Genomic DNA, 24,175 nt, shown 5'->3' with positions numbered 1-24,175 from the left:
ACGCATGCGCAAAGTTTGCAGAGAGCTGGCGATGATGCGGGCTCTTTGCAAATCATATTATCACGCCCACAGGTGTGTGATAACCTATAGAGAGGGCCGACTAGTCTGGAGAACTAATGCCCTATGGACTAGTCAAAAGGCTAATTTCCATATGAAAAAAGGACTTTACAAAGACCTTCTTTTCAGTAGGTGTTTAGGTCTCAGACAGTATATAAAGAGCTCGTTAGGCATGGTATTTAGTAATAAATATATAAATGCTGGTGGGTGAGAGGGTATGGGGACCCGCAGGTTCCCTTTTAATAGCATTTTTTAAAGACAGGTTCCCTTTTAGGCCATATTCCCACACAGTAAAGTAAGATGCAGACATATCATTAGTGCATCCTGTGCAGCCACACACGGGTCCAAATGGGAAGAGGGCCCACAAGTACCTCTAAACAAGGTGGAACTGTGCATTATAATGATCTATTGGACTGCAAAGAGGTCCTCTTCTGTCTGAATACACCCCTGATGTAAGGGCTGTAGTTTTTCCGCTGCTACATTTTAACAATTCAAGCAAAGTGGATGTGATTTCATAAAAACTCGTTCCCACTGTGCATTTAACAACTCTATGGATATGTGCATTTATTGGTGCATTTTTCTTCTTATAGGGAACCTGAAAAATAAAACGCATGTAAACCCACAATTGCATTTTTTAGTGCAGAATTGGAGAGTTTCCGAACTAAAAATTCATACAAAAAAAACAATGAGTCAAATCAACAACAAAATTAAAAAAAAATAATTTAAAACATGTTTTGCAATATTTTTTTATTCATACCTCTTTATTAAAGATGTTGTCCACTACTTTAACATTAATGGCCTATCCTAATGATAGGTCGTCAATGTCTGATCAGCCAGGGTCCAACACCCTGTACCCTCCCCGATCAGCTATTATCGGTGCAGCAGCAGGCAGCCAGAAATGAACTGATAGCGGCCGCAATCGGGCACTGTACAGCCGCCTCGCATTCAAGTTAATAGGAGGAAGGTGTGCAGTACCCGGCCGTGACCACTATCAGAAGAAAGGACAGCTCCGGAACTGAGCATTTCCAGCCACCTGCTTCCGCCATCGGCACCGATAACAACTGGGTGTCAGACCCCAGCTGATCAAACATTGATCACCTATCCTAAAGATAGGACATCAATGTCAAAGTAGGGGACAAACTCTTTAATAAAGAAATTTAGTAATCCTGCAAGTTTCACACTGGCCAAGGAGGCATTTTTAGACTCATAGGCCCCAATTCATCAAAGTGCTTACGTCAGAATTCTAAACAAGAAAGCCTGCGGAGACACCATCACGTTTCTCAACGCTGGCAGGAAACTAGCCAGGTCTTTCACTGGGAAGGAACAACCACGGGAAGGGCAGTCTCCAGTCAAGGAGACCACCTATGCCAAACATGGTATCCATCCACAGACAGCTGTTTCAGGGTATTTGCCCCTCATCAGTGTGGAGTAGGAAACTGGCTAGTGGGAGCAATGCCTAGTAGAAGACTACATAAGCAAGGATGGTTGACCTTAGGGAGATCAACATCCAACCACAGGAAGGTTGAGAAACATGTGATGGTGTCTCCGCAGGCTTTCTTGTTTTGAATATTTCCCAGGGGGCATTGCTCTAGAATCACTGCGTTGAGAAACACGTGATGGTGTCTCCGCGGTGTTGGATGTTGATCTCCCTAAGGTCAACCATCCTTGCTTATGTAATCTTCTACTAGGCAATGCTCCCACTAGCCAGCTTCCTACTCCACACTGATGAGGGGCACATACCCCGAAACAGCTGTCTGTGGATGGATACAATGTTTGGCATAGGTGGTCTCCTTGACTGGAGACTGCCCTTCCCCTAGTTGTTCCTTCCCGATGAAATACCTGGCTAGTTACCTGCTAGCGTTGAGAAACATGTGATGGTGTCTCCGCAGGCTTTCTTGTTTTGAATATTTCCCGGGGGGGGCATTGCTCTAGAATAACTGCGTTGAGAAACACATGATGGTGTCTCCGCGGTGTTGGATGTTGATCTCCCTAAGGTCAACCATCCTTGCTTATGTACGTCAGAATTCTGGCATAAATTGTGTTGGAAAGTCACTAAATGTGAGCACGATGTGGAGTTAAACAAAAATTGTGAAACTTTCACAACAGTTTTGTTCATCGTCACTAAAATGGAGCAGTGCGGCATGGGGGCAGTAAAAGGGGCATGGCGCCACAGCTTGACTAATTTATGAAAAACTATGACGTACCATATGCCAGAGTCCTGCTACTGAATCAGGAGTACCTAACTCAATTATACCCACTCATCAATTCCGACATGAACAACACTGTTTTTGATCAATCAGGCCATACTTTTTGTCCTCTTAGGAAAAAGTTTACAGCAGTTTCCTTATCATCACTGCCATGATTACAATGACAAATAACATCTCTATCCACAGCTGATAACACAGAATTCATTAATCCAATAGGCAATGACACAGCTCCCCTTAATCTTCACATTGAGCTTTGCACACGCTCATTAGATGCTTCAATACAAAATATAGGGTCTGAGTCAGTTCAATGCTGCTAATGTACATGTGAATTTCCTGAAACAACAGGAAGTTAAAGTCTGAAAAAAGCCCCAGTGGTCAGTGTGAAAATTGCATGTTTTCTATTTTTAATAATTTTTAATACAGATTGTAATAAGAATAACATCATTAAAAAATAAATTTATCACAAAACCTTAATTTTAATTAAAGGTAATGTCCTGATGGCACATTCCCTTTAAATAATGATGAAGTAAGAATAAGTGGTGTTAAAGTTTCAATAATCGGAAAAGTTTTGAAAGAGCAATGTCTGCATAGAGAAAACTTGGCAGCGATGCGTGGTTTGAGTTATATCGGCTGCGCTGTGTGACAGCTACTTTTATATACAACTGTGTAAGGTATTTCCTCTGTCTCTCGCCAGCTGCTAATATGAGGTTTGGACAAAATCTTTGGAAATTATTCAAAACCATAAAAACCAATTGCAAGAAACCCAAATCACAGTCGTCGACCCCCTCACCTGGCCTCCTCCTTGCCACAGTATTGGGAAGCTATATTGAGCCCGGCATCCTTCTGGGCCACTGCCATGTCTCATCCTTGTTATTGAGCTTGCATGGCGGCTGCTTTATTCCACCTCCATCATTGCTGGGGATATGATCTGGAATAATGCCTGCAAAAGAAGAGGATAAATTGCATAATCTAAGCACAATTAGTCTCTTGTAATAAGATGCCTTGAAAAGGATGTGGATTGTTCAGAAAGCCTATGATGTGCGGTAAGATTTATTGTGAATGATGCCATTGATCTAAAGCAGTCCTTCGCAAATAAGTCCTTAAACAACCCATAATAAGCTCGAGTCAAAGGGCATCTCTGTTTAAACTTCAATGAGTCAATGCCAGATTACATCATTAAGACGGAGAAGTATCCTACATGGCGGGATATAATTAATGTCTGCCCTATTATAGCTTATTAGGTGACAAGCTAATCTACTCCCGGGATAATTAACAGATATGTAATGTCTTTACCGTACCCTCTATGATAGACGCTGTGTATCATTCACCATGAAAACCTAAGAAAATGGCTTCACTAATCTAATCATGTTATACAATAAAGATGGAATCATTCATATATATTTAAAGGGGTCATCCAGTACTATTTACACAGTATTATTTTTTTTTAGTTGCTAGCAACCTGTCTATTGTGACCGGCACCGTTCTCCACCAGCACAGACTGTTCCTGCCGGCAACTCAGTAGCTTCCGCTAACATCATGTCAAGTCTTCTTTTCCACCATGCTCTGTTGAAGGTTTGTGACTGCCAATGTCATGGTGATTGACAGCCGACTCCCCGTTGCCTAATTATGAGCATGACTTCCCGTCACTCCCCGTTGACAGAGCAGCCAGGAAGAAGAAGAGCTGCTCTACTGACGTGGAGCTACAGAATCGCTGGCAGGAGAGGTCAGGGATGGCTCTGTGCAGGAGCCAGGTAGAGCAATCAGGTTGTTGCCTCTGTTAGCAACTACCTGCCTGTTCATTTTTAAAGGGAACCTGTCACCTAGAATATGCGTTCTGACCTATCAGCAGACGCATATGTGCCCTAATTACACCTCCCGACCCATCCCTGTGTTATAAAATTGTATAATATGAAAGTAATAAAAAACGTTTTATTACCTTCACATTTCGTATGCTAATAGCAGGGAATGTGGTCACAGGTGCGGCGCCATGCCCTCTGGACGTCTGCATATTTCCGTGGTATCAGGCCCCTGTGGGCGTGATACCATGGAGCGAGGTCCCCGTGGCTCATTCTATCCTGCGCGCATTTCAGCAGGCTTCATTTCCGGGTGTTCAATCGCCGGCTTCAGACGCGCACTGCGCATGCACAGTGCGCATCTGAAACTGATAAGGAGAACCCGGAAGAAAAGCCTGCGGTAATGCTCGCAGGATAAAATGAGCGACGGGGACCTCGTTCCATGGTATCACGCCCACAGGGGCGTGATACCACGGAAATATGCAGACGTCCATAGGGCAAGGCGCCGCCCCTGTGACCACATTCCCTGCTATTTACATACGAAATATGAAGGTAATAAAACGTTTTTTATTACTTTCATATTATACAATTTTATAACACAGGGATCGGTCGGGAGGTGTAATTAGGGCACACATGCTGATAGGTCAGAATGCATATTCTAGGTGACAGGTTCCCTTTAAGCATGTAGAGAAAAAAAAGTCCCAGATAACCCTTTTAACATCAATGAACTGAGATGATATATTCTCTATATACAGGGTGGTCCAAAAGTAGGTGGACAGTATGTGTAATAGGGTTATCAAACATGGTGTAAAGTGAAACTGATTCAGTTGCCCTTAGCAACCAATCAGATTCCACCTTTCATTTTCCAAAGAGTGTGTGAAGAATGAAAAGTGGAATCTGATTGGTTGCTAAGAGCAACTGAGTCAGTTTCACTTTACACCATGTTTGATAACCCTATTACACATACTGTCCACCTACCTTTGGACTACCCTGTATATTTAATTTATTCTCTATGTGACTCCCATAATCTGTTAGCCAGTAGAGAAGGAAGGGAGTTGTTATGTAATCCACTGCTGCACTTTTATATCCTAGGTGCTGTTAATAGCTTATCTACAGATATAGTTGTATTTTGTATTGCTCATATAATAATATTATTTATTCACTTATATAGCTCTATTAATTCTATAGCACTTTACACACATCAGCAACACTATCCCCATTGGGGATCACAATCTAAAGTCCCTATCAGTTGTCTTTGGTGTGTGGAAGGAAACCCACACAAACACGGGAGAACATACCAACTCTTTGCACATGTTGTCCTTGATGGGATTTGAACCCAGGACATCAAGACTGCAGTGCTAACCACTGAGTCACCATGGATGATCTATGGTGTGAAATATGGACACACAATACGATCGTGTTGTATCTGAATTTATGCCCATTTTTTCCCCTGTTGAGTCCTTTGTGTTGTACACATATGTTGGAACATATAGCCGTGAACACTATTGCAATAAAGAGACTTGTAATTTCTTAAGGCTTCATTAACCCCATTCGCAAGACCACAGGAATGAAAAAACACAACATTGAGCATCTCGTATGGTTTAAATATTCTGATATCTCATTAGTTTAGGAAGACACATACAGCGATACCAAATATTTTAACTTTTTTAGATTTTATCTTCCAGAAAAAGGGGGTGATTTGAACTTTTATACTGTATATTTTTTTTTTAGATTTTTCATTGTTTTATTTATTTTTTTAATTATTCAATCCCCTAGGTGACTTGAACATTTTATTTATTGTAAAGTACTCTGCATTATTGTTATATTGCAGTTGAATGTAAAATTAGCGATCTCGTATCAAGCACAGCCACAAAATGGACTTCAAAGTGCAGAAACATGGCACCCAATGATGAAGTTCAGTTGGCCCCTAAAGGCTGCTTTACATGTATCAATATCTCATGCGATCGCACCCGCCCCCATCGTTTGTGCGGCACGGGCAATTTCTTGCCCGTGTCGCACAAAGTCAGTAACCCCCGTCACACGTACTTACCTTCTAAACGACCTCGCTGTGGGCGGCGAACATCCACTTCCTGAAGGGGGAGGGATGTTCGGCGTCACAGCGACGTCACACAGCGGCCGGCCAATAGAAGCGGAGGGGCGGAGATGAGTGGGACGTAAACATCCCGCCCACCTCCTTCCTTCCGCATTGCCGGCGGGACGCAGGTAAGCTGTGTCCATCGTTCCCGGGGTGTCACACGGAGCAATGTGTGCTGCCTCGGGAACAATGAACAACCGGATGTTCGATTTATAGAAAATGAGCGACGTGTCAACGAGCAACGATAAGGTATTTTTGCTCTTTCACACTCGCTCGTAGCTGTCACACGCTACGAAATGTCAAATGATGCCGGATGTGCGTCACTTACGACGTGACCCCGGCGACATATCGTTTGATATATCATAGTGTGTAAAGCCCGCTTTAATCACTTTAGGGGGGCTGATAAGCACCAGAAGGGACATCTCTTTTTCCCATCTTAAATGCTTCTGTCACAATTGATAGGCCTGGCAATTGATTTAGTTGCTGCAATCAGAGTTACATCCAATTGCAGAGGCAGATGCCAGCTGTATGACACTACTGGCACCCACCCAGGAAGGAACAGTCTTAACTATTGAGCCTTCTATGTACATGCAATGTGCACATCTGCCACAAATTAATGGTGGATATCACAAATGGAAATCTGGGCTGAGTGGTCCACTCTTGGGCAGTAGACTCTGACACTTGCCCAAGTTCGTTGTCTACTGATGCTGGCCCTGACTACACTATTCTTTCAGTCTACAAATATTTGAAACCTAACAAAAAGAGCCAAATTGAAGCCAACTTTTGGCATTTGCCATTCGAGACACAAAAAAAAAAGGCATTACCGGAATTGTTTGTGTTTTTCTAAAGACATACCATAGAGACCATTACATTTACAGTATGAACAGAGCCTAACATTGACCTTGTGCACACGGTCTCATAAAAAACCAATATGAAACAGAATTAGAGTCGGTTGAAGGCTAATGGGTCATATTTTGAAGATGTTTTAATAGCAGAAGACTGTGATAAAACTATAGTATTTTCCTTGTAATAGGAATGTAATTACAGATGTGCACTATCCCAGCTAAATGATTCCTGGCCGAGTCATGATCTAAAGATTCTGCCTTCTCTGTATCTGGAAGGAATCAAGAGTGCATTCTTTGCAGGATAATTGGCTTCTCTCCATCCCTCTCATCATATCTGCTCCAAGATTTGCAAGCCCTCTAGTAGGTCTGAGCTATTTCGTAGAAATCTCTATATACATCATCTTTGTCCTGAAATGGGCCAATCTGTTTTATGATTTGAGTGGTATGTGCAGGAGTGACCGAATTTGGCGTTATTGCCTTGTTGACATAAAATGTAGGTTCCCTCTGAAATCTGGAGGATGTCCAAATTTTGTCTCTAGGGATGATGAGTGTTTTCCTGTAGGTTTGACCCCTTGATCGTTGCTTTTATTATGGATAAAGTAGGGGGCAAGAGAAGGTTGATTCTCATATGCTTTTATTTTTACAAACTTTAATGTTTTTGGGAAAAATTTCCAAGCAGATGGGCAACAGCTGGTTCCCGTGTGTACTCCCTTTGGGGAAATGGATCATCATTAGATTCAGCTACCACATTAACGGAGACATTAAACCCTTCTGATGTCAGATCGCTGTAACATTTCCCACAATTCCTTACAAGATGCCTCATATCTTCTCAAATTACACAGATCAGACATGTAAATTCTATCTGTTCTATCACATGGAATTCACATAACATTTTAGTATATTTTAGAATCTTAGAATGTTGGAGTTAGAAGGGACCTCCAGGGTCATTGTGTCCAACCTTTATGCTTTGACCTTCACGACTGACATCAGTAAACCGTCAGTTCCAGGTTTATCTTATTTTATGTTTGAGAAAAATCATATAGGTCTATATAAGAGTCAACCCTAAAATAGTCAACCCTAAAATAAGCATTTGTGTATTGAACGATGATAAACATATCCATTCAGTGGCCAAATTGAACCTTAAGAAACTAAACAGGGGCATGTGTATTATCATTGGCATTGTGGGGGCTATTCTGGAATATTGGGGGAAATCCCACTCATTTGATGATGATAAAGACTAGATAAGAACAGACTTAGACCTCTCCAATAACGTTTGACTGGCATCTGTCCAAGGCTATACTTGATCTTGATGGACCATGTATCATAACTTAATTTCTGCCCATTTTCCATATCAAATGGTCCTTTTAAAAGTAAGTGATACATTATTTCAATAAATAAGACAATAATGAAATATTTTCCAATGAGAGCTTCCATTCTAGTGTCCTGTGATCCGTTGATGACATAAGCATACTTTCTGGACGTATATGAGTGTATTAAAGTGTCATGCACTCACTCCAGATTATTATCACACTATGCAGCTCCTCCGATGCCGCCAGACCTCTCACTAAAAATAACTTTTGCTTTTTCCATGATCCGGACTGAAGAAAAATATCTCTTCCTTTTATGGTCAGAGGTCGTTTCTTGGTACTTTAAACACTCTAAATCCCCCTGCGGCACCAAGCCAGTCTATTGGGGGGACGTACGATTTAATTACTTTACTTTTCTTATGAGTGTATATTTTGGAGGAGAATATAAAATTGATACAGGTATAAGCTATTGTTACCTACAGTCCTGAATAAGTCGTCTGGACAATATATACTATCTAGGGATTACATATATTGCTGGAGAAGTCTCACTATCTAGTTTTATACTTTTATCTTAGTAAATCATAATGACCAATACTATTGTATTGTATTGTCCTAATGCAGATAAATTAAATATTCTAAAACCTAAATATTCAATTGGGCCTTCGGTTTAACCTTGTTTCACGCATTATCACGTCATGCTTAAAGGGGTCTAGGAAGCTGAGATATGGTGAATTGTTTGTGGGCTCCTCATTGTAGTGAGCTGGTTTAGCCAACCTTACTCCATCTTTATGTTTAGTCATCCTCAATACAAACATTTTTTTACTTCTTGGCCTTGAATATCTACCAAGGGACCAAAGTTTTCCTCCTCACAAATAGCGAAAACTTTGGTCACTTTTGGCACTCAAGGTCAAGAAGTAAAAAATGTTTTTGACCCTTGCCATTTTTAATACAAATATTTTTTACTTCTTGGCCTTGAATATCTGCCAAGTGACCAAAGATTTCCCCTCTTCACAAATTGGGAAAACTTTGGTCACTTTTGGCCCTCAAGGTCAAGAAGTAAAATATGTTTTTTGACCCTAGCTATTCCGTTAGAAAATGTAAAGAGTTGTCCACTACCTTATAACCTGCTCCCATATGTCCTAACATCTGCAGATATATTTCTCCTTGTCTTTATTATATTGCATGCTTCTAAAGGCTGCTTTACACACAACGATATTGCTTTTAATCTCGTTAGCGATGTGACACGCCCAGATCGTTGTTACGATTTGCTGATATCGCTCATAGGTTGTTTTGTAGCGGTCACACATACACATCTCACAAACGACGCTACATCGTTCAGTGATATATTGTTTGACCAAGGCGGTCGTGTGGATGTTGTTCGTCGTTGGCAGGGTGTCAAACGCAGCAATATGTCTGCTGCGTTCCAAACGGCGAACAATATTTTGAAACTGAACGACGTGTCAACGATCAACGATTTTTACCCTATTTGCAATCGTTCGGAGTCGCACGTAGGTGTCACATGCAACTACGTTGCTAACGATGACGGAAGTGCATCACGAAAACAGTCACCCCGACGTCATATCGTCAGATAAATCGTAGTATGTAAAGCGGCCTTCAGCCGGCATTTCACTGCCAGTCACGAGATTCTATGTTTCTACATTGTTTTCTTCGGCAGACTTTCCATCCAATATGCTCACTTTTTCAGGCTCTGGATTTAGATGAATGGTCCAAACTAATCACATACTCGCCTCCTAGAGGAAGGATGTGATGGTCTTTCCAAATCCAGAACATGGAAGAGTGGTGGATTGCTTGGAGAGTCATCGGAAGATACATTGAACCACGTTATTGGTAGTGAGATACCAGCTTTGGAGCCTGTAATGTACTGAAATACAATTACAAATATGCTTGTCTGCAGCTTTTACAACAGATAAGAGCAGGTTACAAAGTACTGGACAACCCCTTTAGGCGAGGGTTTCCAAGAACAAAGTTAGTTTTAAAGTTCATTTTAATCAATAGATGTTGGAATAATAAGTTCTACATTTGGAAGTGTTTAAAAAAAATGTTCCTGTGCTGAAATAATCTTATCTAGGTTATCCTGCTATTTACTGTGTAATGTCTGTGTCTGACCATAGGAACATGATCTGATCATAAAACATCTTCTGGTCCAGGGAGGAAGGACAAGAATATAAAGACATTAGAAAATGGGATAATAGCTGATTCTTTTTGTGAGGTAAAACATTTCCCTGCTTTTTTAAAAAAATGTTTTACCTCAAAGAAAGAATAATTTGTGATCCCATGCTCTAATGTCCGTATACTCTTGTATGTCCTCCCCTGCCCAGGAGATGTGGTATGATCAGACCATTCCCCTGTAAGGTCAGACACAGCCATTACACAGTACATAGTAGGGGCACATTTCTAACATTATCTCAGCATAGGAGCATTTTTTTAAATCACATCCAATTGTGGGACACATTATTATTCCAAGATCTATTGATTAAAATTAATTTTGTGGGAAAATCCCTTTAATGGTAGTCTCTCTGCTCCCTTCATAGCACAGGCAGGTCAGAGAGACAGCTACCTCTACCGTATGAACTCAATGAAGCCCCTGATGATGGCTCAGCGTCCTGATGTCCTTGAAACAAACAGAAGAGACCACTAAAATGTGTTGTGAATGTTGTTTTGCCTAGGCTAGGTTCACATCTGTGTTAGGAAATCTGTTTTCTATTATATATTTGGAACAGAAAATCTGCATTAATGTCAGGGACAGTTTCTTAACATGATGGACACAAACAATGTCCCAAACACCCCACTGAATCATAATGGAGATCATCAGGATTCTGTCATGTTACTGGAAATTATTATGCAGAATGCTGCCCTATGTCCACCATTAAAAATGAGAGTCTCATAATGGAGGCTGCAATGCAGATGTGAACCTAGCTTTATTTCATTGCCTATTATGCCTATTATAAAGCTTGTACATGCTGGCACTGAATGCAAATTATTAAAAGTTACATTTTAGAACATTTTCTTTTGGCTACTGTATAGCAAGGTAGAGGGATAACCGCGGGGTTAATGATTCCTGAACATTGAAATGCTTATTGCTGCAATTAACTTAGTAGGAGAATTGAGAGATAAATGGTTTCATCGGAAAGCATTCTCCAACAAAGGCTGTAGTCGGGTTCCAGTTTTGCATGAAAGTTACTGTATTTTTTTTTTCCGAAAATAACAAAATATGCATGTAGATCATGAATTATTCCTTTTACTGGTACAGGTATAAAATAATAATAATATTTATTCATTTATATAGCGCTATTAATTCCACAGCACTTTACATACATTGGCAACACTGTCCCCATTGGGGCTCACAATCTAAAGCCCCTATTAGTATGTCTTTGTAGTGTGGGAGGAAACCGAGGAACCTGGAGGAAACCTACACAAACACAGAGAGAACATACAAACTCCTTGCAGATGTTGTCCTTGGTGGGATTTCAACCCAGGACCCCAGTGCTGCAAGACTGCAGTGCTAACCACTGAGCCACCGTGCTGCCCAAATAACTAGAAGAATATTGAAAAATACACAGGGTATATCACTATATGTATCTGATGAAGGATTCCTATAACATCTTTATGGTTAGAAGATAGGCTGGTACCTATTGTATATGGCCATGTTATAATATTTTTATCATTATATTATACAGTACATTAAGTGTTTTTTGGCAAAAGATAAACTACTCTTAAATGTGATACTTTTTTTAATATTTAGAATTAAAGGGGTTTTCCACTTTTAAGAAACACTCCACAATGCTTAAAATAACAAGTACTCACCCTTCCCAGGTCCAGTGTCGGCACTGATTGGGTGTTGTGGCTGCAGCAGTAGCATTGTGTTGACAGCAGGTCACATCATCTTGTGTAGCCCATCACTGAGCTCTGCGGCTGTGCAGTTAGATAGCATGAGCTGCCGAGGTCAGTGATTGGCTACAGTGGTGGTGCTTGATGTTGACATGGAGGAGGGAGGAGCTAGAGACAGAGCTCCGCCCCATCCTCCCTCTTCTGTCTACATAGAATCTCATCAGCACCAACTACCATCTCCTATCTCAGTAATGGGAAAGTCGGTACTGAATTGAGAATTTTGATAATAACTGATCCATTCTGGCAGAGAAAGAAGCAAATTTCTCTAATAAGATCTATTTCACAGTTGCTTGTTTTCATGTGTATTGTTGATTTATGAGTAAAAATTAGCACAATGGTTATGCTTTAATTGAGGAAGAGCAGACTATGCTTCTTCTTAAGTAATCATTTTATACCTTCAAAAACAATCTAAGAACTCCCTTTTTTTGAACAACAATATCATGGCATAATTTTTACAGTGCTGCTTCCACTACCTGGCATCACCTTCATGCTTACCCTAACTCACTGCCTTTGATACGTATAATACTTTAATTTTAGGGGTGTCGCTATATCTATTCTGTCATGTGACACTCTTGATTTGTGCCCGATTGTACAGCCCCGCAGATGATGATGACACTATGTATATAAATGTTACAGTATACAAAATATAGTCTTTATTAGGATAATAAATTATGAACTCTGACCTAAATAGTTACTTTGAGAATGAAATCAGCTGCACATTACTATCCTCCCATGTCACGTCCCACCTAGAAATGCCACCTCTTTTTAAGGATACCACATCGTAGGTAGCCTACCTTACCTGTCCGGTAGTCCCTTGGTTCAGATACAGGCATTTACAGTATCCGTGGAAAAAGAGCATGCATGACCACGGATAGCATCGGGTTAATTAGTTTGTAAAGGAAATGGGGAGCGTGTGACACGGACACTTAACTGTTCTGTTTACAAGTCACATTCTTGATGGGATAAAAACAACTGAAAAGACATGAGAGGTCAAGGAGCATGTGAGAGAGGACGACTTGGCGGGTCTTAGAATGGAGGGTCATGGATGAGAGCACCAGGATGTGATGGACTAATCCAAACCACAGACCCCAAACATCAATTTTGTGGGAACATCACATGCATATGAAATTGTGCCAAAGTATTTACTATGGCTCCCATGTCATCTTTGACACTCCGTAGACTAGGCCTTATGGACAGGGGGTACATCTATTTTTTTGGATTTATTCTTTCCATTTATATTTGCCCGCAGATCAATCCCACAGTTTTAATACCTACTGTGATAAAACAAAAGCCATTTAAAGGAATGACTGATGTAATAACTGAGCCTATACCTAAAAGGAATTCAGGCTATGGAATAAACAGTTGGACCAGTGACATAAAGAAAATGACGTAAAGAAAATAAATAGCAGATGGCGGGAGTTGTATCGTGTTTTTTATTGAGTTATTGTCCTGCTCTTCCCATAGGTCATTTTATCTACCAAATGGTTTTCTACCTTCACAACACTAAAAACTAACCTGGATTCCTGCAAATAATACTATTTAGTAATGCTTCTCACATACAGAGCAAGGGGCTCTAATTTGTTTGTATGTCCATACCCCATTTACCCAACATTTACACAATTTACATTTCCATACCCCATTTACACACAGGCATCATGATTATAAATCGTTTTTCCCAAAATAATCAAGTTATCCCCTATCCATAGGATCCATAGGTTCAAGGACCACATTCTGTGATCACTAAAATAGGGATTCATTCATTCATTCATTCATTCATTATATGGGATTGACTTTGCTCAGTAGTACAATAGCCAATGAATGCGCATCTCTGCACCATTCATGAGAGAGCCCAATTCTCTGGGTTCCAGGGCTCCATTCTTGAGATCATTGGATTTTCGAACGGTTGGACCCCCAGTAATCAGAAAGTTATCTCATATTCTATGTAAAGTGATAAATAGAGTTGAGCGAGTACCTAACTACAGTATTCATACTCGCTATACTCATAATGAGTACTGTCTAATACTCGCATATTCATTCCGAATAGCATGTGTAATGCAAGTCAATGGGGAAAACTCGCAATGTAATGAGTAATCCGAATGCTGCACTATTCGTGCGAGTAACAAATAGTGCGAAATTCGGGTTACTCGTTACATTGCAAGTATTCCCCATTGACTTGCATTACACACGCTATTCAGAATGAATACGCGAGTAGTAGACAGTACTCGTTATGAGTATAGCGAGTACCAATAGTTAGGTACTCGCTCAACTCTAGTGATAATTTGAGTTTCTTGGAATAATCCTCTGAGGATAAATTCACAATGTTCAACTTAGGTGTACAAGATTATTAAAGCTCACATCACATCTATAGGCTACAATCAGTGAATGTAACAGAACTTATCTGAAAATATTTACTGGGCCAGAAACATTTTTTTTTGTATGATATCTCTCCACTGAAAAGCTTAACAGGAACATGACAGCTGATATATGTTGCCCTATCCATGCTCCTCATGTATATTGGCTGTATGGTGACTGACAGGTATCGTCCTGTGTGTGTAGAGGAGAAACCTGTCAGTATTGGCAGCAGGGGGGAAAAAAGTCACCAGAAACCCACCGGTCCAACTAGGGCTCAGTCCCCCTGCACCTTTTAAAGGGAACCTGTCAGGTCACCTGTGCCCTCCAACCCAGCAGCATTCATACCTGTATGCCCTAATTCCCTCTCGAACCAGCCCTGTATGATGTTAATTACTAAAATAAACGTTTAAAAAAAACGACTTAGAAACCTTGCTTTCCTTATGCTAATTAGGCCTGTGATTAGTCGCATGGGCGTTGTTTCCCCTGACGAGTTGGTCCTTTTTCCATTTCCACAGGGGCAATATAACTTGGCTTTTCACTAGCTGGCGTTACTGTCAGCTCTTGGAAATCATGCGCATTCGCGCAGCTCGTCTCAGCAACATCACTGCGCCTCAGAGGTTGGGTGTACTCTTCCCAGCTTCATTACATGCACTGCGCATGACCAGAAGTTTAGAAGACAGCTCACGTACATGTCTTCTGAACTTCCAGCCATGCACAGTGGGACTAATGAAGCCAGGAAACATACGCCCGGCTTCAAAGGCAGACTGACACAGCCGTAATGAGCCGTGCGCATGCGCGAGATTTATAGAAGCTGGTGGTGACTCTAGCTTGTGGAAATCATGTTATCACATCCACAGGGGTGTGATAACATGGAAAAAGGGCCAATTAGTCAGGGGAACTAACGCCCCTACTAACTAGTCACAGGCCTAATTACCATAGGGAAAGTGAGGTTTCTAAGTCGTTTTTTTAAACATTCATATTAGTGAATATCATTAGGAAGGGAATTTGGGCATACAGACATGAATGATGCTGGGTTGGAGGGTATAGAGGACCTGACAGGTTCCCTTTAAAGTATGTTTTTTTCTGAAAAGCCGCAGTGTTTCAGAGCCATATATACATGGTTGAAATAATGCAACCAGTGTCTGATACATGCCCAAAGATACATAGAGCGGGCAGCTTGTATCAGCTTTAACTTCCCTTTAACTGATCACACTATTAAGGCACAGCAGAAGAAAGTTCTGTCAGCATATATTCCTTGAATCTATGCCAAAACTTCTTAGATTAATACGGGTATGTTCTACATTAGAGTACGGAGTATTACCCAGGCCAGCATAGATACCGACCTTGAGGAATGTGAACAAAGCCTTAATGATGATCTCATGAGCGTCTGAGACCTAATGACCCAACTAAATACACAAATTGGAGCAGGCCTCATGGGGGTAAGGGAGGGTTCACATCACTTTATGATCTACGTTGTGCATTAAATCTGGGGTTATGTTTCAGTACAAAAAAACAATATTCCATCGAGTCCCTGAATTTATCCATTCATCTAAATGAAGCAAATGGATGAAAATTTCCCCTACTTTCTGGTAATGGTTGTCTTTTTTGCCAGACACTAAATCATGGTAGATTATGCATTTGTTTCTTGCAAAAAATGAAGGGTTACAAAAAAAATCTATTCAGCGCCTCTTTAAATAAAAAGTACCCTATCATTTAAGATGTATCTAGCTGTAAAGAAAAAAAATAGGCAGCAGTTATTCTTTAAAGGAACCTGACACCTCTTCTCCATTGTCCGGTGCCGGTGCCGGTGCCTCCTCTTTCGGCCATCTTCGTTCTCTTTCTGAAGCCTGAGTGTATGACGCGGCTACGTCATGCACACTCACCGATCCTGCGCAGGCGCACTACAATACTACAATACTTTGATCTGCCCTGCTCAGGGCAGATGAAAGTGCGCCTGATCAGGACCTGAATGCCGGCGAGTATGTATGACTTCGGACGCGTCATGCACCGCAGCTAGAAAAAAAAGAGGACGAAGATGGCCGAAAAAGGCGGCAACGGCACCGGACAACGGCGACGCCCACCGCGCGACTGTTAGGTAAGTATTATGAAGTGTTTTTTATGTTATACCCCCGGCCTGGGCTCTTATATACAGCATGTTAGAATGCTGTATATAAGAGCCCGGTGGTGGTGGCTGCAGCTTATAGCCAAAAAAAGTGGTGACAGGTTCCCTTTAGGCTTTTAAGTTACTTTTAAAGAAAAATACAAATGTCCTACAATATTAGTGAGAGCCTTGGGAGGGTCTGAATATTGTAACCATAACGTTGCCGTATTATAGCCATCTGGAACTAGCCATAGACATGCAGAATTATTTTTTTTTTTGCTATTGGAGGGATTGTTGGAAAAACTGTAAAAATGTTACTTATCATTTTGAAAATTGCAAGAAGCCCGCTATCAGGGATGCAATTGTAACAGACACAAGGATGACCATTTAAAAAATTGATGTAAAAAAGGGTTTGACTTACTCTTAACATCAACTAAATTACAATTCGGAATATTAAAGCAGTAATCTGATTTTTTGCTATGAGCATCAACCGTACTGGTTTTGCATGTTGTCCTCCTATGCTATTAAATACGACAGAGGCCCAAGAGGTAAGGGGGCCACATCTACCTCCAAAGCAGGTGGTATTGTGGATTACAAGAAGCTCATGGACTACAGATGCCCCATGTATTATTCTTGGTCAAGGGCCCAAGAAGTAAGGGAGCCACATCTACATTCAAAGCAGGCCGAATTGTGCATTCTGAGGAGCTCCTGGACTACAGAAGCCCCATATATTGTTCTTGGTCAGGAGTCCAAAAGGTTAGGGGGTCACATACAACTCTAGAAAAGGTGGAATTGTATGGGAAGCTCTTGGTCTATAGATGCCCTATATATTGTTCCTGGTCAGGGGCCCAATAGGTAAGGGGGCCACATCTACCTCCAAAGCAAGTGGAATTGTTCATTATCAGAAGCTCTTGGATTACAGAGGCCCCATATATTGTTCTTAGTCAGGGGCCCAAGAGGTAAGGGGGCCACATCTACCTCCAAAGCAGGTGGAATTGTGCATTATGAGAAGCTCTTGGATTACAGCGGCCCCATATATTGTTCTTGGTCAGGGGTCATCTTTTTTGTGTGTCCACTCCTGGACATAGCAATAGTGGGAAAAACAACTGCACATCAAGTGTGCTCATAGCCTTGCCGTCTTTAAAGTGAACCTGTCACCATAAAAATGCAGTCCAATTTGTAGGTGTCATTTTATAGATCAGGAGGAGCTGAGTTGATTGATATATAGTTTTGTGAGTATAATTTGTGATTAAATCATGTAATCCTCTGCTCTTTCTGGGATATTGGGTCCTGTGGGTGGTCCTATCAGTGACTGACAGCTATAACTCTTTCACTTTTATACAAATAAGGCTGTCAGTCACTGATAGGACCGCCCCCTCGACCAAAAATCCCAGAAAGAGCAAATGATTAAATGATTAAGCACAGGTTATACTGAATCTTCTCTCACAAAACTGTTTATCAGTCTGCTGTATAACATGTCGCCTGCAGATAGGGCTGTATTTTCATGAAGACAGGTTACCTAAAAAAAAGGCTTTTTAGGTATTGTGACGTGTGTTTTACTAAATTCCTGTATTCCTTATGAAATATGTTTTTAAGCCTAGAATTATAGAGGAATAATAACATTTTAAGAAAAATGCTCCAAAATTGTTCCAAAAATGGTTCAGATTTAACTAGTAGGGTATAAAATTAATGAAAAGGAGCCAAAAAAAAATAGCATAAAACGCAAGCTTGTATGGCATAAAAAAACAAAAATTGTGCTACCACATGTAAATTAAATAGATAGATAGACGGATAGATAGACGGATAAATAGACGGATAGATAGATGGATGGATGGATAGATAGACGGATAGATAGATAGATAGATAGATAGATAGATAAGATAGATAGATATACGGATAGATAGATAGATAGATAGATAGATAGATAGTGGATAGATAGATAGATAGATAGATAGATAGATAGACGGATAGATAGATAGATAGATAGATAGAGGGATAGAATGATGGATAGATAGAGGGATAGATAGATAGATAGAAAGATAATAGATAGAGGGATGGATGGATAGATAGATAGATGATAGACAGACATCAATAAATAGGAAATAGTATATAAAACTATATCATAAGTTACTGAAAATATAAAGAAACAAACCTTCTTTTATTAAACTGTGCCCAGCACCAAGAACACCCACATGCCGCCTGCTATCCAGAGGATTAATATTATAAAGTGTTGGGGAAGTCTCTAAGCTTCGCCAGTCTAAGCATGATGGTGACAGCCTCAGGGTTTTTCCAGCGGTTAAAGTGGTCACATCTGGAGCAGCTGCTTAGGGCTTTTGCTGCCAAGAATATGTCCCACTCCTGACAGGAAGTTGCTGCAAGGTTTGGCAGGTCACACATAACCTAGAGAAAGTCCCACTCATTTAAGGAAATACATTGAGACCTATTATCTGGTCCGATATAAATGTCGTTCTGGAATTCTGCATAAGTTACTGTCAAGGAAATATGACTACGATTGGCAGCAAGGAGGTCTTACTACTCTGCGTTTGGCACAGCAAGATTTCTATGGCAAGAGACCTACTGTGCATTTATATCACTACCGCACCAGAGCGTTATACAGAATGGATTCATTCAAGAGATTTCAAATCTACCTTCGTAAGCAATTTAGTTCTTAGTTCTTGAGTATGGATAGATACCCTTCATTCAATCAAATTGCAGACCCCGAATATCTTCACAGGTGGATTGCTACTCTGCCAATACCTTCACTGACTTCCCATTGCCCAAAGACTCCAGTTCAATGCCCTAATCATGACATACAAAGCCATCCACAACCTGTCGCCTCCATACATCTGTGACCTAGTCTCCCGATACCTACCTGCACTCACCTCCGATCATCACAAGATCTCCTTCTCTACTCCTCTCTTATATCCTCTTCCCACAATTGCATGCAAGATTTTCTACTGCGCCTCCCCCATACTATGGAATGCTCTACCTCAGCACATCAGACTCTCACCTACTTTGGGAAGCTTCAAAGGGAACCTAAAGACCTACCTCTAACAACAAGCCTACAACCTGCAGTAAAGGCCCTGTCACACACAGAGATAAATCTGTGGCAGATCTGTGGTAGATCTGTGGTTGCAGTGAAATTGTGGACAATCAGTGCCAGGTTTGTGGCTGTGTACAAATGGAACAATATGTCCATGATTTCACTGCAACCACAGATCTGCCAAAGATTTATTTCTGTGTGTGACGGGGCCTTAACTCTCAGTCCACTAGAGCATTGCACAATCAGCTGTACCCTGCCCTATTGTATCCTCACCCATCCCCTGTAGACTGTGAGCCCTCGCGGGCAGATTCCTCTCTCCTCCTGTACCAGTCTGTTTTATATTGGTCATGATTATTGTTCTTTTTATATGTACCTTTATCACTTGTAAAACACTATGGAATAAATGGCACTATAATAATAAATAATACTAATAATGAATCAGCAGCAAGTGTCCCTTGAATATATTTTATTTCTGATATCCTAAAGGACCCCTTTAAGACATTTGCTAAATTGTGCACGTGCACTATAAAGACATACTGGACTTTTTAATATAGTCTGAAAACCGCTGGTATAAACCCAACCACTCCATGGTTTTCAGACAGCGAAGGGCTGGAGTCTAGACAATGCTTGGGAAGCAAAGAAAAATAGACAATTACATAGAGGCAGTGCCCTGCACGAATATTGTAATGGAGCAATGGAATTAGATTTTTACATTTTTGAGAATAACATGTCAAGCTCATTGACATGCCATTAGATACTAGGTCATAGATGACCAATACACTAAGTTATAGTTAATTATTAGAGATTGCTATGAGGTTAAGTTGGAGATGACTATAAGAATTAACCATGAGATTAGAATATATATGACAATGAGACTAGGTTATAGATGAACATGAGAGATAGTTATGAAACTAGATGATAGATGGCTATGAGAGATGATAATGAGACCACCTGCTGGATGGCTAGATGACTATGAAAGATGGATATCAGACTTGATGATAGATGACTATGAAAGATGGGTATATAAGGCTATAAGAAATTACTCAGACAAGGTTATAGACAACTATAAGAATTGATTATCAGACCATAAGAATTGATTATACGACTAGTTTGTAGATGACTTAGAGAGGTGACTATGAGACTAAATTTTAGATGACCATGGGAGATATCTATGAAACTAGGCGATGAACGACTATGAATGATGACTATCACTATAAGACCAGGTGATCGATGACTGTATGAGATACTATGAAGCTAAGTTATAGATGACCATGAGAAATGACTAGGTGATGGATGACTATGAGAGATGACAGGGTGGCATGGTGGCTCAGTTGTTAGCTGGGGTCCTGGGTTCATTTCCCACCAAGGACAACATCTGCAAGAAGTTTGTATGTTCTCCCCGTGTCTGCGTGGGTTTCCTCCAGGTACCTATCACACTCCAAAATAAACCATACAGATAGGGACTTTAGATTGTGAGCCCCAATGGGGACAGTGTTGCCAATGTATGTAAAGCGCTATGGAATTATAGCGCTATATAAATAAATAAATAGTATTATTATTATTACTATGAGGCTATATTATAGATTCCCATGAGAGATGTCTATGAGACTAGGTGATGGATGACTATGGCTAAAGATGATGATAAGAAATTACTGAGACAAGGTTATAGATAACTATAACAATAATAACAGAGATGTCTATCAGAGTAAGTTAGAGATAACCTAAAAGATGATTACGTGACTACGTTATAGATGAGTATGAATGATGACTATGAGTATAAGACCAGGTGATCGATGACTGATTATGAGACTAAGATATAGATAACTATGAGAGATGACGATGAGATGTCATGATAGATGTCTGAGACATGGCTATGAAATTAGGTTATAGATTAGTATAAATATTGAGAATAAGACTAGTTAGTTGATGACCATGAGAGTTGACTAGAATATTAGGTGATAGATGACTGAGATTAAGCAATAGATGACTTTGAGATTGGACTGTAAAAATGAAGCTTAGCTGTGAAACTAGGTTGACTATGAGACATGTTTATGAGGACAAGGTTACAGGTGACTATGAAAAGTTATTAAAATAATTGACTGAGATTAAGCTATAGAAGACTATGAGACATGGCTATGAAACTAGGTTATAGATTATTATAAGAGATAACTAAGAGACTGGCATATAGATGACGATGAGAGATAACTATGAGATAAGGTTATAGTTGACTGTATAAGATAACTACGGTACGTGACTAGGTGATTGATGTCTGTGAGTCAAGCTTATACTTGGCTGTCAGAAATACTTATGAGACAAGGCTATATACAGTATGACCATGATAGATGACAATATGAGAATGTTGAAGATACCTATAAGAGATAACTATGAGAATAGGTTTTAATTGACTCTAACAGATGACCAGAGAAAAGGTGACTATAAGCGATAACTATAAGGCTGGGTTATAAATGACCATTAGAGAGGACTATGAGACAAGCTTACAAGGCTACGATGAGATGAGGTAATATATAACTGGAAGGTTGAACTAGATGGACCTAGGTCTTTTTTCAACCTCATAACTATGTAACAACTATTAGAAATGACTATGACACTAGGTATTATATAACTAATATGATAATAAGTGACTGAGACATGAATATGAGACTAGGCTTTAAATGACTATGAGAGAAGATCATAAATGACAATGAGGTCACAAGTCTAAATGATCTATTATACACCTTAACTCGTTTCTAAAAAGTGACACCTTTTTGGTGGAAATCAATTTAGACAAATTAATTATCGATTTGAGTCAAAATGAAAAGATGTGTGCATCTTACTAGACACTTTTCAAAGATATCTAAAAAACGGGAATCCTAAAAATGTGCCAGAGTTACTCACAAATAAATGTTTCTGAGTTGGCATAAGTAAGAGAAAGTGTCTCTTCTACCAAGATGCCCCAAATCTAGGAGATAGCTTGCTCTTGCTGTCATAAATTTGGCCCATCATTGGAATAAGTCTCCTCTGTCTAATATTAGACGGAGTAATTAGATGTGGACCAAACCTTTGTAAAGTTTTGACCTCTGGACTTGGCATATCAGAGATCATCACTGCAAAAATGGTGATTATCTGCACATGCTTCCATAAATAACAAACCCTGTGATGGAGAACTGTAGACAATCTGCACATCCATGGGAGGTGCTTTCAGTATTTCCTGTAGTACCGTACTAGTAACCATATAGCATACTCCGGCAGTGGTGGCCGATAAGTTCTATCATCGGTGACCAATGTTTGAATGGAAGTATACACCAAAAAGAGGCATGACTTTCACCCAACGCTTTACTGAACCCTAGGTAACAATACTTTTCTTACTTTATGGGACCATTGATGTATAGCGTATACTTACAGATTTCTTCAGAGTTCTATATAGTTTGCACATTTATAAAGCAGTTTATAACATGATGATGGTTACTATATAATAACATTAAGTTTCTAACACTGTAAGAAAAAAGCAAGACAGGAAATACATTGTGAAAATATAGTTACGGATTGTCCTTTTAGTTGCGATGGGCAAGTTTACTTGTCCAAGTTCCGAAACTCACGACTTACCTTCTCCAAGCCATTCTTGAGACTTTGATCCCCCGGGGTTGTACAAGCAAGTCTGTGTAAGAGATGAGGGCTTTCCTGCACTAGATTCTAACCATCTGGGGGAAAAACCTTTTTTCTTTTACCTTATATGAGCTGGAGGGAAGAGAGGCCAGGCTGTTATAAGGCACATCTGTCAGGTCATTGTGGGATGCCATTGGTTGGGGGTGTAATCACGTGAAACCCCCTCCTTTTCTTGCCTTGACCTGTGACAGTTTAGGAGGTTTTCGGTTTTACCCACTAAGGACTGACTGTTTGACAATTTTCATATTTCTTCTAAATTTGGAGTTTTCAGACAATGCTAGGAGGCTTGGCTGAGATACCAAGAACCATGTGGGAATCATTAGGGTTGAAAGAGAAGGGGGGTGAAACAGAATGGTGGGGGGAGGGACATAAACAGAGAGAAACAGAGGAGAGAGAATGAGACCAACTCTGTGCCAGCAAGTTGTCTGGGAACACTAATGAACCAAACTGAAAGGGTCCTGCATCTATTAACTAGTTCCATTCCATGCATCCCTTGTGGCATACAAGACGTTAATGGGACATCCTGCTTGTGTCTTCTGAATAGTGTGGGAATTTTCTTAGTTCTCAGTTTGTATGAGAAATGAAGATAGGGGTCTGCGTCTGAACTGTTCCTATTACCGTCCTCTGTAATATCCAAAATGGACAAGTTCCCACAAATATCACAGTTAAGTGCCTAGTGATGGACACATTCTTCTGTTATTAACGTACGTATTATGTGTATAAAATGTTTTGTATGTAGAAGTACAAAAGAGATGACACAAACTTAAAAAATGTTGCATAAAAAGAAGTGCTCTCATATTCTC

The 24,175-nt window shown here is 40.3% G+C and overlaps 1 long non-coding RNA gene across 1 annotated transcript; it reads right to left on the bottom strand.

Annotated features, from left to right (window-relative positions):
• Positions 1–73: 73 nt before the first annotated feature.
• Positions 74–23,403, bottom strand: LOC142301366 (uncharacterized). Its single transcript, XR_012752784.1, has 3 exons — positions 23,313–23,403; positions 3,055–3,204; positions 74–652 (listed from the first exon to the last, which is right to left on the bottom strand). It is a non-coding gene; the product is annotated as an uncharacterized LOC142301366 (long non-coding RNA).
• Positions 23,404–24,175: the final 772 nt, after the last annotated feature.

Source organism: Anomaloglossus baeobatrachus, chromosome 4 (assembly GCF_048569485.1).
Source record: "Anomaloglossus baeobatrachus isolate aAnoBae1 chromosome 4, aAnoBae1.hap1, whole genome shotgun sequence".
Lineage (NCBI taxonomy): Eukaryota > Metazoa > Chordata > Amphibia > Anura > Aromobatidae > Anomaloglossus > Anomaloglossus baeobatrachus.
This window is presented reverse-complemented; position numbering and strand designations above follow the sequence as displayed.